Source organism: Callospermophilus lateralis, chromosome 14 (assembly GCF_048772815.1).
Source record: "Callospermophilus lateralis isolate mCalLat2 chromosome 14, mCalLat2.hap1, whole genome shotgun sequence".
NCBI classification, from domain to species: domain Eukaryota; kingdom Metazoa; phylum Chordata; class Mammalia; order Rodentia; family Sciuridae; genus Callospermophilus; species Callospermophilus lateralis.
Window position 1 is genome coordinate 13,930,288 of NC_135318.1, and position 16,559 is coordinate 13,946,846.

Here is a 16,559-nt window from a genome sequence, read left to right on the forward strand (position 1 = left end):
ACACACCCATCTCCTTTGATAACTTCCTCCAAGATGACTCTGAGTTTCTTTAGTCCTGTCTCTCTGATCCAAATATTTCCTGGACAAGAACTCACATTGGGGATGTCTTTAGATCCTCTCTCTCTCTCTCTCTCTCTCTCTCTCTCTCTCAATGCGTGTGAGCTTAGGGAGAAGGAAACAGAAAGTGATTTGTAACCTGGCGCTGGAGGGAGAATGACTGTCAAGGAGACCGGGGGTTGTTTTGTGTTATTACTGCCTTGCTTTAAGCCCGCGTCTGTTTATTGTTATTGTCCTATCCCCTTACGGATGCTCAGTCCGTTTCCTCATCACAAGTGTGAAGGGAAACCTGGCAACATTACCACAGTGAGAGTTCCGAGTCAGTAATGGATTCGTCCCGAGATACAGCACGACATCTGTTAGGTATTTGGAGACTGCTGTCCACCCTCCTGGAGGGATGCTGACACAGGCAGGCCCCTTTCTCCCTGCAAGGCAATAAAACACAGGGAGTTAAAAAGGGGCAGGAAAGCGCTAGCGATGCCCTCTTTAAGAGCAAGTGCTCTTAACTTGTAGGATGCATATGTTTCGAAAGGGAAGCCTGGCGTTCAAATTTAGCCTGTGTTCTTGAACTCCTGTTTGCAAGGAGCTTGTGTCAGGACAACAGAGAAAAGTAACATGGATTAAATTGCAAGTAGTTATGCAACGCGACTGTTCATTTGCATGAGAAATCTGTATGTGCTTCTGTAAAGAGTTTCAGATTGTTCTCTTACTGTAAAGATTTTTTTTTTTTTTTAAGTCACATTGCATGAATTTTAAAAGAACTTTCTTGGAAGCCTTTATTGTTTCTGGGCCCAGCTGTGTTGGTAGGGATTCCAACGAATTATCAGAAACTTTTTTTTTCCCCCTCCAATAATATAAAAGCTTACCAATGAGAAAATCAACACCAGAGATGGAGGAAGGGCAGTTGAAGAGAGAGAGAGGGGAAGATGAATGAGTTATGATACAAGGAAAGGAAAGGAATAAAGGGTGAAAAAAAAAAAAAAAAGAATAGACAAGAAACAGTGGCCTTGGTTAAGGAAAAAAAAAATTGCAAATAATAAAACATCCTCTAACTCCAGGGTAAAAGAAATCCTTGCAGCAAGGCCACAAGGGTTTCCATGAAAACAGCCCATTTTTAAACAAAAGATCCCGGTTGGAAATTCAAAGAGGTTATCAAAGTAAATCAGCAAAAGTACACTTGGAACAACATTGGAACAATCAAAACCAAATTTAGAACTAGGAAGGGAGGCTGAGAAAAGACAGATGTAAGAAAAGAAAAAATTAAGAGAAAGGGAGAAAAATAGAAGGGAAGAGAGCAGAGGAGAGCCAGAGACTAGACGAAAGCTGAAATATTTGTTTTACGAAGTATTAATAACTTGCAAAGGGTTATTTGTCATTGCTGAATCTAGAAATTTATTGTCCTTTATTAACAAGAGACCCAAATGTCTAGAGTCATCAGCTCAAAGTGTTTTCAAAATGCACCTTCATCCAGGGGACAGTGACCCAAGATGACAGGCGCTCTCATGGTGAGAGGGGAAAGGATGGCCCTAAATCTGCCAGTTTCTCTACTCACTCTCCTGCTAATGGCCCGAGAGCGCCTCTGGGGCACGGGGAGACTTTGAAGTCCAGAAAAGTTTAGGATGGGGAAGTAGGAGTGGCTACGGAAAAAGAGAATGAGAATTTATTGTCTGGACCTTTGGGGGGTTTCATATAGAAGCCTTAAATTAGTTTTTAATGCATATGAAATTCTGTGCTGTCACCCACTGTCTTAACTTGATTGCTTTGGTGTTTGCTGAGCCCTTTCCGTATCACCACAGACTAATCTCCGATCTTTGCAATTTCATGAAAATAACACAAGGCAAAACAGTATGTTCCAAACTTCAGGGAAAGGCTTCAGAAGGCAGGAACGCGGGCAGGATCACCACTCCGCGTCCAGCTCAGGGAGAGGGATGCAGGCAAGTTGGGAGATTTTTGGAACCTTCTAGAGATCTCTTTCCCATTCATCCCATTCATCTCCTCTGAGCCTTGAGGCCACATGAGCTCCTTGCCCTGCTGCTCTGCCCACCAAGAACATCATCAGCCCCACATGCTCTGGCCCACTGAGTTCCTTCTCGCAAACGGCCGTCAGCCCCAGGCTAGTCTCCCTGGCCACCCAGAAGATGCCAGGACCCCTCCCTGAATCCCCAGAGCTCCCTCTGTTTGCCCTTCCCACAGCACATCCATCTCCCTGTTGAGCTCTCTCCTGCACCAGAGAACAGAGCCTGGGGACAGCCACGTGCACCCTGTGCTGCTGTCTCTTGGGCATTCAGGCCCGTGCCTCGCACTCATTGTGCTTTTTGAATTAATACGGGAGTGGAATTCAATCAGATCTTGATGCTAAAACACATGTTCCCTCTCCCTACCATGCTGCTCAAGGTGCCGCCTGCCAGTGGGGTCCAAACAGGATTGATGTTAAAAAGGTGCATTCCTGGGCTCCAACCCTGAATTCTCCCCCAGTGGTCTCTTTAAGCCCTAATGTTTGAGTTACACCCCGTTCCAGGAGTAAAACATAATATTTAGTATTAACAAACCTCTGAGATTCTCATTCACACTGAAGCATTCAAATTATTCCACATGGCAAAAGTCTTACATTGGCAAAAATGACAGAAAAGAAGGCCCCAGCCTTCCAGGAGCTAATCTTCGGGCAGGCTGACAATCATTAAACCAATAATTGTGCAGGTGCTAGGGGAGTGTGAGCAAAGGAACCTTGCCCAACCTTTCTTGAATAAAGATAGTTTGAGCTGAGCTTTGAAAAATTTATAGAAATTGACCAGGAAAATACTGAGGGGAAAGGAGATAAAATTTGATGACACAGAGGAGGATAAAGCATGTGCAAAGACCATGAGACAGAAAGAAGTAGGGCCTGGTAAGGGGGTGAAGGAACATGAGCAAGGCTGAAATCCAGAGAGAAGAGAAGAGACTGACAAGAAATAAGATTGAGGACAAAGACTGGAAGATATACTCATGCGACCTATTCTCATTGTCTTATGATACCCACCTTTAACTTTTATTTTATATATTTAAGAATATGTATAAATATATTTTAAATAAATATATATTTAAATAAATATATATATTTCCTTGTTTTCAATTGGAGCATAGTAGACCATACTGTTGATATACATTTATTTATTTAAGGTTGCATATTGAGGATTTTTTGTTTGTTTTTCCTGTTAGAAAATTGCTACAATGATCTTCCTTGTCCAGAGTGGTATATCTTTGCATAGTTGGATGAATTGATTGGAGGGTACAATTATTTGGAAAAAAACATTAGTGAAAGAAATACAACATAATTTTTTAAATTCTGCAAGACAACAGCCATTATCAGTGCAGTTAAATGACAAACTGGGAAGATATTTGGAAAAATTATCACAGAACAAAAGTCTAACATCCCTAATATGTAAAGAGCTCCAAAAATTCAGTAAGAAAAAAACAAAGAATCCAATGGGAAATGGGTAAAGGATATGGATTCACAAAAGGAAATACAAATAAATATTCCATAAACATAAAAAAATTAGTGAAAACGCATAAATCATCAGTAAGTTGATGTAAAAGTGGGGAAGGTGACTTATGAGAGGAATGAATTAGAAACATTTAGGATTTATGGATGAAATGAATCTGTACTACAGACAGTTGCTTATTTTCTTCTGAATCATATTTTCTGTCACTAGCCTAGAAAGGGCATTCATATTACAACAGGTGTTCATCTCCAGTCCTGGGTGCAAATCTTGGTCTAGATATGGCAGCATTCAGTGACCTTCAAATCTAGGATGTCACTTCAATTCAGTTCCTGGTTCCACCATCTAATGACTGCATGCTGGAAAGAAGGTTTAGTCTCTCCAACTGCACAAGAGGAGATAAAAATATTACTGACCACCTAGGGTCACTGTGAGCATCAGATGAGATGATGTAGGTAAAGTTTGGAACTTCTGCCTACCACTCCATAACTACTGGTTGTTTATTGCTGATGGTAACCAATTCAAGAGGAGGCAAGCGTGAAGAATAACTTTCACATTATTTCATGCTTTCAATGAACCAGACCCTGATCTCAGCATTTTACCTATTTCAACTGATGTAAGTTAGAAATCACTCTAAGAGATAGGTACTGTCATTGCATATCCACAACTGGGAAACTGAAACAGCTAAGACAGTGACTTGACAGTTTATACATGGCAGAGCCAGAGAAGGAAACCAGCTGACTTGTTGTGCTTGTGAGTCAGAAATATGTACAATGCCAAAAACACATAATGTTACATCTGGTGGCGGGGAAAAGACAGAATCTAGTAAATTCCAACTTACAGATGAGAAAGGTGAGGTGCAGAAAATTAAAAACAACTTGCTTTCAGATCACACAATCTGAGAAAGATAGGAGCAATAAGAAGTTACATAGTGCTTTGACATGTTGGAGTTGAATCTTGCAGATGAACTCTCACCCAGAAGAGCAAAGGCAAGCAGATTCTTGGACATGCAGTAGCTCTCAAAAGATAATGCTGTCTTATCATTCAAATGTCTGTTAATCCCAAAGCATATGTATCTGATTTTTCTTTAACAGTTTTTGAGTTTAAAATCGAAAGGAATAGAAAAGAATCTTGCAAAAAGACATTGCATGCTTTCAAATCCAGAACTTTTTTAAAAATTTCAAATTTGACAGTTGGTAGAATCAACTCTGCTCCCCTAATCCACTGGGCTTGTTGATGTCACTGTGAAAGGGACTCTAGTCTTCACTGTGTGTGAATCTACATTGTAAGCAATCAACTGTTTAATTTGGAAATAAAGTTTCAGCTACAGAATAAATCTCTCCATACCATCTCCAACAAGAAGATTACTTTTTCTGTCCGGTTCACACATCTGGAAATTCCTTCAACTACACTAGCATGTCCCTAAGGAAGAAGTTTTGGATGCAGAATGGATGCCCCTGGACTAGCCCGGAAAGCCACATATTTGGTGCTGAAAGGGTAGAGTTCAGATAGTCCTTCTCTGGGTACCTCTCCCATCTGCCATGTGACCTTAGTCACATCTTTGACTTCACAGGGGTCAAGTTTCCTGATCTATGAGCATGGCACCAAAGCTCGAGTTTGATCAAGTACTCGGGAGTGAGACTTTACAGAACCTTTCTGAGCCATCATACCCTCCCATTTCTCACTGGCTGCAGCCTCTTCATCCTCTGAGCTGCAATTCAGGTATCGCCTCCCATCAGCAAGAAGTCTTCCCTGAAGCCTCTATCCTCACGCCTGGCACATCACTTAGGAAACACTTGGTCTCAGCTACTAGAATACAAATCTGCAAGATCTAGGACCTACTCTTACATCTTGGCCTTGCTCTTTGCTCATTCTGCATCTGTTTGATTGCTCTGGTCCACCCAAGGCTTTTGAAGCACATATTTTGCACTTGGCTTTCAAGGACTGGAAGTCAAAAGTTGACGAAAGCACAGTCCCTGTCCTCAAGGATTTTGTGGCCTACTGGAAGCCCAATAAGAGGAAACCAATCACAGTATAACGTAGCAAACCCAGACTCACGGGGGTACCTCGGGAGTAGAGCCAGCTCCACCCGGGTTGCAGGGGAGAAGCCTTTCTTACTCCCCACCTTCACTTCCAACAGGGTCTCTAACAGGTATTAGAATCAGACTTTCCTTTAAAAGGAAGTTTACTGTCACCACCCACCAAGCACTAGTGATGTCCTCCAGGCATTTCTCACAAATCCCACTGACCAAATAACTGTGGCACCTTTGACCACACACCCAGGTGGTGCTGCGTGTGCAGGCCTCATAACAGCAGCTAATGAAACACTCCCTTTGGCTACATAAAGAGCTGAGCCAAAGTTGCCTCTGGCACCCACCTTGAGTTACAGGCCCAGCTCAGAGCAGCAGCAAGTTAAGTCTTAGTTACTTCAGCCCAAATTTCTTTGCATATTCGCATTTAAAATAATAGTCACTTACATCTGCAGAATGCTTTACATTTTAAAAAACACCTCCACTTCCTTCATCTTTTTTTTTTTTATTCAAGTAACCACACACTGCAATGGGTAAGGCAGGGATTATTTTCTGCATTTCATAGATGAGAAACCTGGAATTAGGTGATTTGGACCAAGACCCAGTCTCTTGAGTCCTAGTTTAGTGCTCTGGAAACTACTCCACACTGAGGGATGGCTGCAGAACAAGGGAGGAGACCACCATCAAGGCATAGAGGTGGGTGCTGGAGAAGGAGAGGGGTGAGAGCCCTGCTTCCCAGAAAGATCCGGCTGGTCAGAGAGATAAAGCAGGTGGGCAATCAACCATATGAAAGGGCAAAATTATGCAAGTGCCATGAAAATACCTGGACTGGGGTCCCAGTCCTTCTGCAGTTCAATTTTATGTCTGGATCTGCAAGATCTGATGTGATTCAGTGATTCACAGCTAATAGGGACCTTAGAAATCTTATAATCCAATCTCCCTACTGGACAAAGCCAATGAAGAAAATCACTGTCCCTGTTGCCCCACAAACTGATATTGGAACAGAGATCCTGACCTCACCACTCCTCCAAAGAGCATTGCCTAAGATTGCTACAACGCTGGGGCATTTGGTTCCTGGGCCATATTTCCTATGTTTAGTGTGGAGGAGGTTGAAAGAAAAATTATAGGAAAAAGCCTCTTAGTAAATGTGTACTTGAAAAATATTCTATGTATTCAACTGTTTTACTTAGATGATTATTGCTGGTTCATCTGTGTGGTCTGTTTCAATGATCCACTTCTTATTATTACTGAATTATATTCCATTAAATAGATAAACCACAATTTGTGTGCCAAAAGTGTTTATGGAGATTTGGTTTATTTCCAGTTTTGAGATATTTGTTATTATTCAGTTCCAATTCCTTTGTTAGCTTATTGGCTATCTTTTTTTTGTCTTCATTATCAGTGTTGCTTTAGGGTAAAGCATATATATTAACTTTTCAGAGTCTGCCTTCAGGAGATATTACACCACTTCATGCTTAGTATAAGAACTTTATAAAGGTATATTTCCATGTCTTCATTCCTGGCTTTTGTCTTATTGTTTTCACACATTTTAATTTCATACGTTTTTAAAGCACCACACTACAATGTTATTTTAAAGCAGTCAGTTATCATTTGAATACATTGAAATAATAGGGAAAATCTTATCTTGTTACCATATAGGAGCTCTTCATTTCTTTTTTGCAGATTCCTATTTCCATCTGGTACCATTTCCATTATGTCTGAAAGATCATGTCTAGCATGTCCTGTAGTGCAGGTCTGCTGGTGATTAAGTGTTTCAGCTCTTGTGAATTTTAAAGGGCTTTTTGGCCTTGATTATTTAAAGGATTGGGTGGAGGGGTTATAAAATTCTAGGTTGACAGCTTTCCCCTGTTAAGTGCTTTCTATATGCTCCTCCACTGTCTTTTTGCTTGCATAATTTCTGATGAGAAATCTGTTGTCTTCATTGGTGTTTCTTGTACATCTTTTTTCCTCTGACTTCTTCAAATTTTTTTTGCTTTATCACTGACTTTGAACAATGATATAATGATGTGCCTTTGTATAGCTTTTGTTACATTTCTTACACTTTGGATTTATTGGACTTTTGAGATCTATGATGTTAGAGTGTCTATCAAGTTTGGAAATATTTTTCATTAGTTCTACAAATATACATCTCCCTCCACTTCAGAGCTCCAATTACACATATATTTATTTGTTTGCTGATATTTGATTTGGAATCATTTCCATTGTTATATATTTGATCCCATTAATTTATTCTTCTACAATGCCTAATTTGCCACTAACTCAATATACTTTATTTTTTTAACCATAGACATCAAAGTTTTAAATCTGACTTGAAATTTTAAATTTGCATGTCTATATAACAGGTTTAACCTGTTCTCTTGTTTTTGAGCACAATAGATAGCACCTAGAATAACTAGTTTAATGTCTTTGGTAATTTAATATCTGTGTCAGTCTGAGTCAATTTTAATTGATTCATTTTCCTCTTTTCATAAGATATATTTCACTAGGTTTGCTTGCTTTGTTTTGTTTTTGCATGCCTGATACATTTTTATTAGATATCACACATTGTGAATTTTACTTTGTTAGGCGATGAATAATTTTGTATTCCTATGAATACTCTTCATTGCTCTTCTGAAGCACAATTAATTCATTTGTGAACGGCATGATCCTTTCAGGCCCTGCTTTTGAGATTTGTTATGTGGGACCAGGGTTATACCTAGTGTAAGGCTATGAATTCCTGTGACTGATGCAAGACTCTTTTGAGAATTCTAGTCAATTCCTTGCGCATTATGAGTTTTCTTCAGTCCTGCCAAGGGGAACAAACTTATTACTCTGTTGAATACCCAATGGGACCTTCTATAAAACTCTGGGTTATCTCTCCACGCAGTTCTCCCTTTTTTTGTACTTTGTTCTGTGAACATTAGCTTCACTGCTGTTTTAATCTGCTTCTTCAACTCAGGAAGCCCAGGAGGCTCTGCTCCCCACTGACAGATGAGAAGGCTTACCTCATTTGTCTCCCATATATCGAGATCACTGCCCTTCATTGCCTGATACCCAATTACATTAAAAGTAATATTTTATCTTTTTAAATTTCAACTGGAATTGTAAATCTAGTCTCTCAAGCAGGTTACCTTTGGTATACTTTTCAGATTTTTTTCTTTCCTTTTATATATATATATATATATATATATATATATATATATATATATATTTATTGTTGGTTGTTCAAAACATTACATAGTTCTTAATATATCATATTTCACACTTTGATTCAAGTGGGTTATGAACTCCCATTTTTACCCCATATACAGATTGCAGAATCACATCAGTTACACTTCCATTGATTTATATATTGCCATACTAGTGTGTGTTGTATTCTGCTGCCTTTCCTATCCTTTACTATCCCCCCTCCCCTCCCTTCCCCTCTTCTCTCTCTACCCCCTCTACTGTAGTTCATATCTCCCCCTTGTATTATTTTTCCCTTTCCCCTCGCTTCCTCTTGTATGTAATTTTGTATAACCCTGAGGGTCTCCTTCCATTTCCATGCAATTTCCCTTCTCTCTCCCTTTCCCTCCCACCTCTCGTCCCTGTTTAATGGTAATCTTCTTCTCATGCTCTTCATCCCTACTCTGTTCTTAGTTAATCTCCTTATATCAAAAAAGACATTTGGCATTTGTTTTTTAGGGATTGGCTGGCTTCACTTAGCATAATCTGCTCTAATGCCATCCATTTCCTTCCAAATTCTATGATTTTGTCATCTTTTAATGCAGAGTAATACTCCATTGTGTATAAATGCCACATTTTTTTTATCCATTCATCTATTGAAGGGCATCTAGGTTGGTTCCACAGTCTTGCTATTGTGAATTGTGCTGCTATGAACATCGATGTAGCAATGTCCCTGTAGCATGCTCTTTTTAGGTCTTTAGGGAATAGGCCGAGAAGGGGAATAGCTGGGTCAAATGGTGGTTCCATTCCCAGCTTTCCAAGAAATCTCCATACTGCTTTCCAGATTGGATGCACCAATTTGCAGTCCCACCAACAATGAACAAGTGTACCCTTTTCCCCACATCCTCGCCAGCACTTGTTGTTGTTTGACTTCATAATGGCTGCCAATCTTACTGGAGTGAGATGGTATCTTAGGGTGGTTTTGATTTGCATTTCTCTGACTGCTAGAGATGGTGAGCATTTTTTCATGTACTTGTTGATTGATTGTATGTCCTCCTCTGAGAAGTGTCTGTTCAGGTCCTTGGCCCATTTGTTGATTGGGTTATTTGTTATCTTGTTGTCTATACCCTGTTCATGGATAGGCAGAACTAACATCATCAAAATGGCGATATTACCAAAAGTTCTCTATAGGTTTAATGCAATGCCAATCAAAATCCCAATGGCATTTCTTATAGAAATAGAGCAAGCAATCATGAAATTCATATGGAAAAATAAAAGACCAAGAATAGCAAAAACAATGCTAAGCAGGAAGTGTGAATAAGGCGGTATAGCGATACCAGACTTCAAACTATACTACAGAGCAATAGTAACAAAAACAGCATGGTACTGGTACCAAAACAGGTGGGTGGACCAATGGTACAGAATAGAGGACACAGAAACCAATCCACAAAACTACAACTATCTTATATTTGATAAAGGGGCTAAAAGCATGCAATGGAGGAAGGATAGCATCTTCAACAAATGGTGCTGGGAAAACTGGAAATCCATATGCAACAAAATGAAACTGAATCCCTTTCTCTCGCCATGCACAAAAGTTAACTCAAAATGGATCAAGGAGCTTGATATCAAATCAGAGACACAGCGTCTGATAGAAGAAAAAGTTGGCTACAATCTACATACTGTGGGGTCGGGCTCCAAATTCCTCAATAGGACACCCATAGCACAAGAGTTAATAACTAGAATCAACAAATGGGACTTACTCAAACTAAAAAGTTTTTTTCTCAGCAAAAGAAACAATAAGAGAGGTAAATAGGGAGCCTACATCCTGGGAACAAATCTTTACTCCTCACACTTCAGATAAAGCCCTAATATCCAGAGTATACAAAGAACTCTTTCCTTTGTTTTTGATCAATTCAATACTAAAAGTCCTATTTTATACATAAATATCCTCATTGTGAATAGTAATTATAGATAGATCTTTTTTCTATTTAGCAATAGAAAAAGTATCAATATGTATCAATATGTAATGTGAAAACTAATATTTCAGCAACTATGTGAGCAATCTCCTCCTTGCCACAAGGTATGTTATTACATAGGTTATTACATATGATGATGATAGGTCTTACTCATTAATTGTTGCAGAATGTTGAAGAAATTATTGCAACAATCTTTTTCTCCCAATAAAAAATATTTGAGGATTTTTTTTACTAATTTATAATATTTTATTATTCTATAAACCTATGCTCAATTAAGTAAAATCTTAATATTTTTGTTTTCACTTTTTTATTCTAATTTGTTATATATGACAGAAGAATGCATTATAATTCATATTATGCATTATCAATAAAATGGCATATTGTGTTTCTAAGTATATTTTTGTATCTTAATTTTGTAGGTTTGAAATAATTCATAATAAAAGTATATTGCAGTCTATCATTCTCAATGTGTTTTGAGAATCTGATAAAATTGTATTTTCAATAAGCTTCAGTATGAAGTGGTACATTCAGATTATTAAGACATAACTCAGGGCTAGGCACAGTTATGCATGCCTGTAATCCTAGCAGCTCAGGAGGCTGAGGCAGGAGGATCCGTAGTTCAAAGCCAGTTTAGCAAAAGCATGGCACTAAACAACTCAGTGAGACCTAGTCTCTAAATAAAATACAAAATAGGACTGGGGATTTAGTTCAGTGGTCAAGTGCCCCTGAGTTCAAGTCCAAGTACTTCTTCCCTTCAAAAAAGATGGAACTCAAATAAAGTCAAAATTTGCCAAAATAAATTATTTTTCTCAATACTGTCATAATTTATATCAAGAAATGAACATTGAACATTATATTCTTTTCTCATAACAAAATAACATATTTTATTGTGTACTCTATACTTCTGGAATGAAAATGCTACAGTAATTTGCAAACTGAGAAAGCATCCATTTCAAACTTTCTTTATGAAAAGTGCACTGAAAATTCTTAAATAAACTTTGGTTAAAAGTCTCCATGCTTTTGCTCAGAGCAAGGGGGGAAAAGAACTCACATCTTACTTTACTTCCAAACTTAGGACAATAGTAACAAAAAATGTAAAGTCTTCTCATTAAACTTCCTATTTTGTTGGTAATAAATTTGGCCATCTATGTGACAAGATCAGATAAGAAAACAGTAAGCAAAGAATTGAAAACGAATCCCTAGCCAGTGTGTGTGTATCACATCTCTTTGAAGCAAGCAAGATTCCCACATGGCTTATGGCTGCTGGCCTGTGAGTTAGGATACATCCAATTACTACTTATACTCCCTGAACTGCACCCATATTTTTCATCCCATTCTATTGTTACACATGCTCCTCTTAGTACTGCAATAGCTGCATCACGAATTTATATGTGTTGTGTTTTCATTTAATTAAAAATATTTTTTATTTCCCTCATGCTTTCTTGACTCATAGTTGTTGGGAAGTATGTTATTTGATTTAAAAATATCTGAGTAGTTTCCAGCATTCTTTTGAATAACTTTTCTGTTATTGATCCTCGTTTAAATCCATTCTGTATACACATAAAGATACTTTGCAAAACTTCAGTTATTTGAAATTTGTCAAGTTTGTTTTATGGCCCAGAAGGTAGTATATCCTAGTGATGTTCCCTGTGTGCCTAAAAAGAATGTCTATTGTGCTACTGGTGGGTAAGATGTCCTGTGAGTGTCAATTTCCTAAAGTTGGTTGTGGAGTTGGTAGTGTAGCTCCAGTGCCCTGTATCCTCACAAAATTTTTGCCTACACATTCTATCAGTTACCAAGTGAGAAGCCTTGTGGCCTCCATGTAGAATTGGGAATTTATTTGCTTTTCATTCAATTTGGAAGGTTTTCATTATTTGCTTCAAAATCTACTACTAAGTACATACACATTATGAGATTTGAGATCTTTGGTTTACTACATTTCTAAACTAGGTAACATTTATCCTTTTAAAAATCACCCAGCATGATGGTGCACACCTGTAATCCCAGTGACTGGGGAGGCTGAGGTAGGAGGATCGCTAGTTCAAAACCTCAGCAAAAGCAAGGCACTAAGCAACTCAGCGAGACCCTGTCTCAAACTTAAATACAGAATATGGCTGGGGATGTGGGTTAGTGGTGGAGTGCCCCTGAGTTCAATCCCCAGTACCAAAAAATAAAAATAATCAAACACTAAGTCAAAGGACAAAATTTATCACAAATGATAAAGGTTTCCCCAAAGCTTCTACTTTGATCAGACTAACACTTGACGAGGGTGTTTTATGGAACATTCTTTCTATATATGTTTTGCCGTCAGGTCCTATGAAACAGGGGCTTCTGTTGCAGACTGAACTTGTCAGCCTAAAGATGAACTGAAGGTTATTGGACACAAAGCAAAGAGTAACAACAACATTCAGGTTGGATCTACGGATTTGGAAATCAAATGTACATATTCCATGGTCAATCTGTGCCTCTTACTTTCCTTAAAAAAACAAAACATGGCTATGCAGGGGGCCCAGCAGAGATTCCAACCACACGCAGTGAAGGAGAGCCTGAGCTACTTTGTTTGGGTATGGAATTAAATCTAACAAAGAAGCCAGAGGAAAATGGAAAGATAATGAGAATCAAAGAGAAAAGAAGATGAAGGGAAAACACATGAGATCTGAGGGAAAGGTCCAAATAAACAAGGGTGAGCTCTTGCAAAGCACTCTCACAATTTCATATTATCTGTAGCCTTATATTTTAAACATTCTCTGGCTCTTCTGAAGTCCCTGTCCATGGAGTGGGACTGACAAATACACTAGGTATCAGGGGTTATGTAAACAATCTTCAGTGTCCTCCATAGCCTAATTTACTGTCATAAACATTGTGGGAAGCAGAAATCTCCATGGCAGCGTGGTGTGGCTATTCTCACTGTCAGCGGGGAAAATTCATTGCCTCCTCACAATGCTGAGACTCCAATAGCATTTACCAAGACAGATGACCTGGTGACAGACACTCCGGGCTGAAAGTTAATATTTAGCCCAGTAAGATGAAACAGGAGAACGTCAGAATTGTGCCCCTGGGCAAGTCCCTCGGTCCTTGAGTCTAAGAGAAGGTTTCTAATGATGATCCCAAGAGAGAGCCCTGGAGAGCCAAGATGTCACATTCAGCATCAGCCCTAGAGGTCAGGGAAGTGTCCAGTTGCCCTGGTCTCCCTTAATAATTCACACCATACTTGTCATCCATGGAGAGATGGAAAGCTCTTGGCAACCTGCTTGTATTCTGGCCAGTCCTAGTAAATTCCATACATGTATTTTATTTCCCTCTATTGAAGCTATATCTACCTTTTATTTATTCTGAACTTACCGTTCTTGAATAGCTAACATTGGTGTCTGTTAAACCAACCTCAACTTATCCTCTCCACCCCCATCGTGATTTGATAAACTTTGATTCTGTCCAAACACAGACATACTTTTCCAAATAAAACGGCTTTTGTTTCAGACTACTTATAGAGGTCTCTCTTCTCCCACCACTTCCTCAATCTGTTCATTTTTTTTCCTGGATTTTTTTTTTAAAAATAGGCAGATCTTAATGATAATAACTAATATTCTCCCCTTGGCCCCAGCTACCCTACCCTTTTTTATTTTTCTCTAGAATTGAAGTTGAACAACATGAGTGTTTAATTACAGCAAAGCTCTAGCCGTGAGCAACATAAATTCAGAATTTTCTCCAAAACTGTTGCTCTTTTATCACATGAAGTTTTTTCTTTTTTAAATTTCTGATAGCATTTCAAGTTAAACCAATGCCTTCAGTGTGACTTAGTACCTTAAGATACCGCCTCGGGATATCTTGGTGATCATACCAGCAGATCCCACGACATTGTTTTTCGGAGTAGTCATTCTGAAGGAGACCACACGAATACGCCATTGTCACTGCCATGGCTCAGGTTCTGTCTGTGATCTTGAAACTCCTCTGGAGCCTTCTGTGAACTGAGCTGGCAGGAAATCTCACTGCTTTACAGTCATACTTCACTCTTGCCTAACAAGTCAAAAACAGATTTCAGAGCTTCCATTCTGTCTGGTTTCCAAATGCACTGACCATTCTGTAGAAACCCACCTTCAAAGGTCACCACTGGTGACAAGCCTTTCCTAGCCATCTTAGGGTGACCACCAGCCCTTCCTAGCCATTTTAGGATGACCATTTCCATCAGCAACCACTCCTGGGACCTGTAGCAAGTAGATTCTGGGCTCAAAGGGACATAATGATCCTCATGGCATTGTCCCCACCCTTACAGACATTATAGTCCAAGACGAAGCAGAACGCAGGTACAACGTGGGAAATGTGAGACGCAGGGAAAGGCCTGGGAGAACTGAGAGGAGTCTGGATTGAAGCAGCCCGAGGAGTCACAGGAAGGGGACAGGTCTTGTGCTCAGTTCACTGGGACTGGTAAAGCTGCAAGCACGTAGCTGTCCATGATAAGCTGACCGCTCACACGAAGGACAGGGACCAGCTTAGCTACGAGTGTTAGGAGTGGCCAATAGTTCCATTACTGACTTGCATTGATTAAGACAATTTATTTAACCTCTTGAACTCCCGGCTTCCTCCTGGCACTCCTGCAGGTTCAGAATGGCAGACTCACTTCCGATTTTGAGTCGATTCACTGAGGTGCCATAAGGCAGCAGCACGCATTGCATTTGACCCCCAGAAGGAGCACGTTGTAATACTCTACTCATCTTTTTTTATTGACAAAATTACTTTCAGTAAATAATTGTTTGTTTCCTTGATCTGTTTCATACTTTAAAACAGAGATTTAATCTGTAAACAAATATTTCAATTTATAACTATTATTCTGATTTAATAAAATATTTCACATACGAACTCAAATGTGCACTTACTATTAAAAAATCACAGTTAATTAAGTTTAAAAATTCAAAAAAACATGAAACTGTCACAATGAAATAAATGAAGTAACTCAAATTCAGTTTTTTATATTGGCAATTACTGCATTGACATTGTGGATGTGAGAACGACTGTTTTCAGCAGAAGAACATGTGTCTAGGGAGTAGAGACACAAGATCAAAAGTGAGCAGGAATGGTTCCAAACTTTTATGCACTTAGACTTGAACACTGTGTCAAGATGAACTGAAATATTGGAACATTTCTAAATTAGCATCCCTATAAAAATCTAATGTTAGAGAACAAGAACTAAAAATATGTGGTTTATTTGCAATGTATCTGCATATAATTTAAACCAAAGGAGTTATGTTTTAGTAAGATTTTTCAGGGAAATATTTAATCACTGACCTTAGTAATCATAAAAAACAGACTTTTGTTCAATTATAATTTTTTATTTTTTAATATAATTTTAAATTATTTTTGCCAACATTGTTCCTACTGCTTATACTCAGAATGGAGTTTTCCAGCAGCCCCATCCTTAGTATGCTACTGCAATCAGGTACAGAAGGAAATAAAGTCATAAAAGTACTGAGAATGGGAGTAACAGCCATTAAAAATAAACCCTCACTGTTTATAGAGCTCAATTCACAATAGCTAAACTATGGAACCAACCTAGGTGCCCTTCAACAGATGAATGGATTAAAAAAATGTGTATTATCCAGCTCCATCTATTTACCAGAAAATGCCATGATTTCATCTTTAATGGTAATTTTCTGGTAAATGGATGGAGCTGGAGAATATCATGCTAAGAGAAATAAGCCAATCCCAAAAAAAATGAAAGCCAAATGCTTTCTCCGAGGTGCAGATGCTAATTCACAAGGAGAGGGTGGGTTAGAGGAGAATAGAGTTACTTTAGATTAGGTAGAGGAAAGAGAATACTGGGGTAAGAAGGATAATAGAATGAATCAGACATTATTACCCTG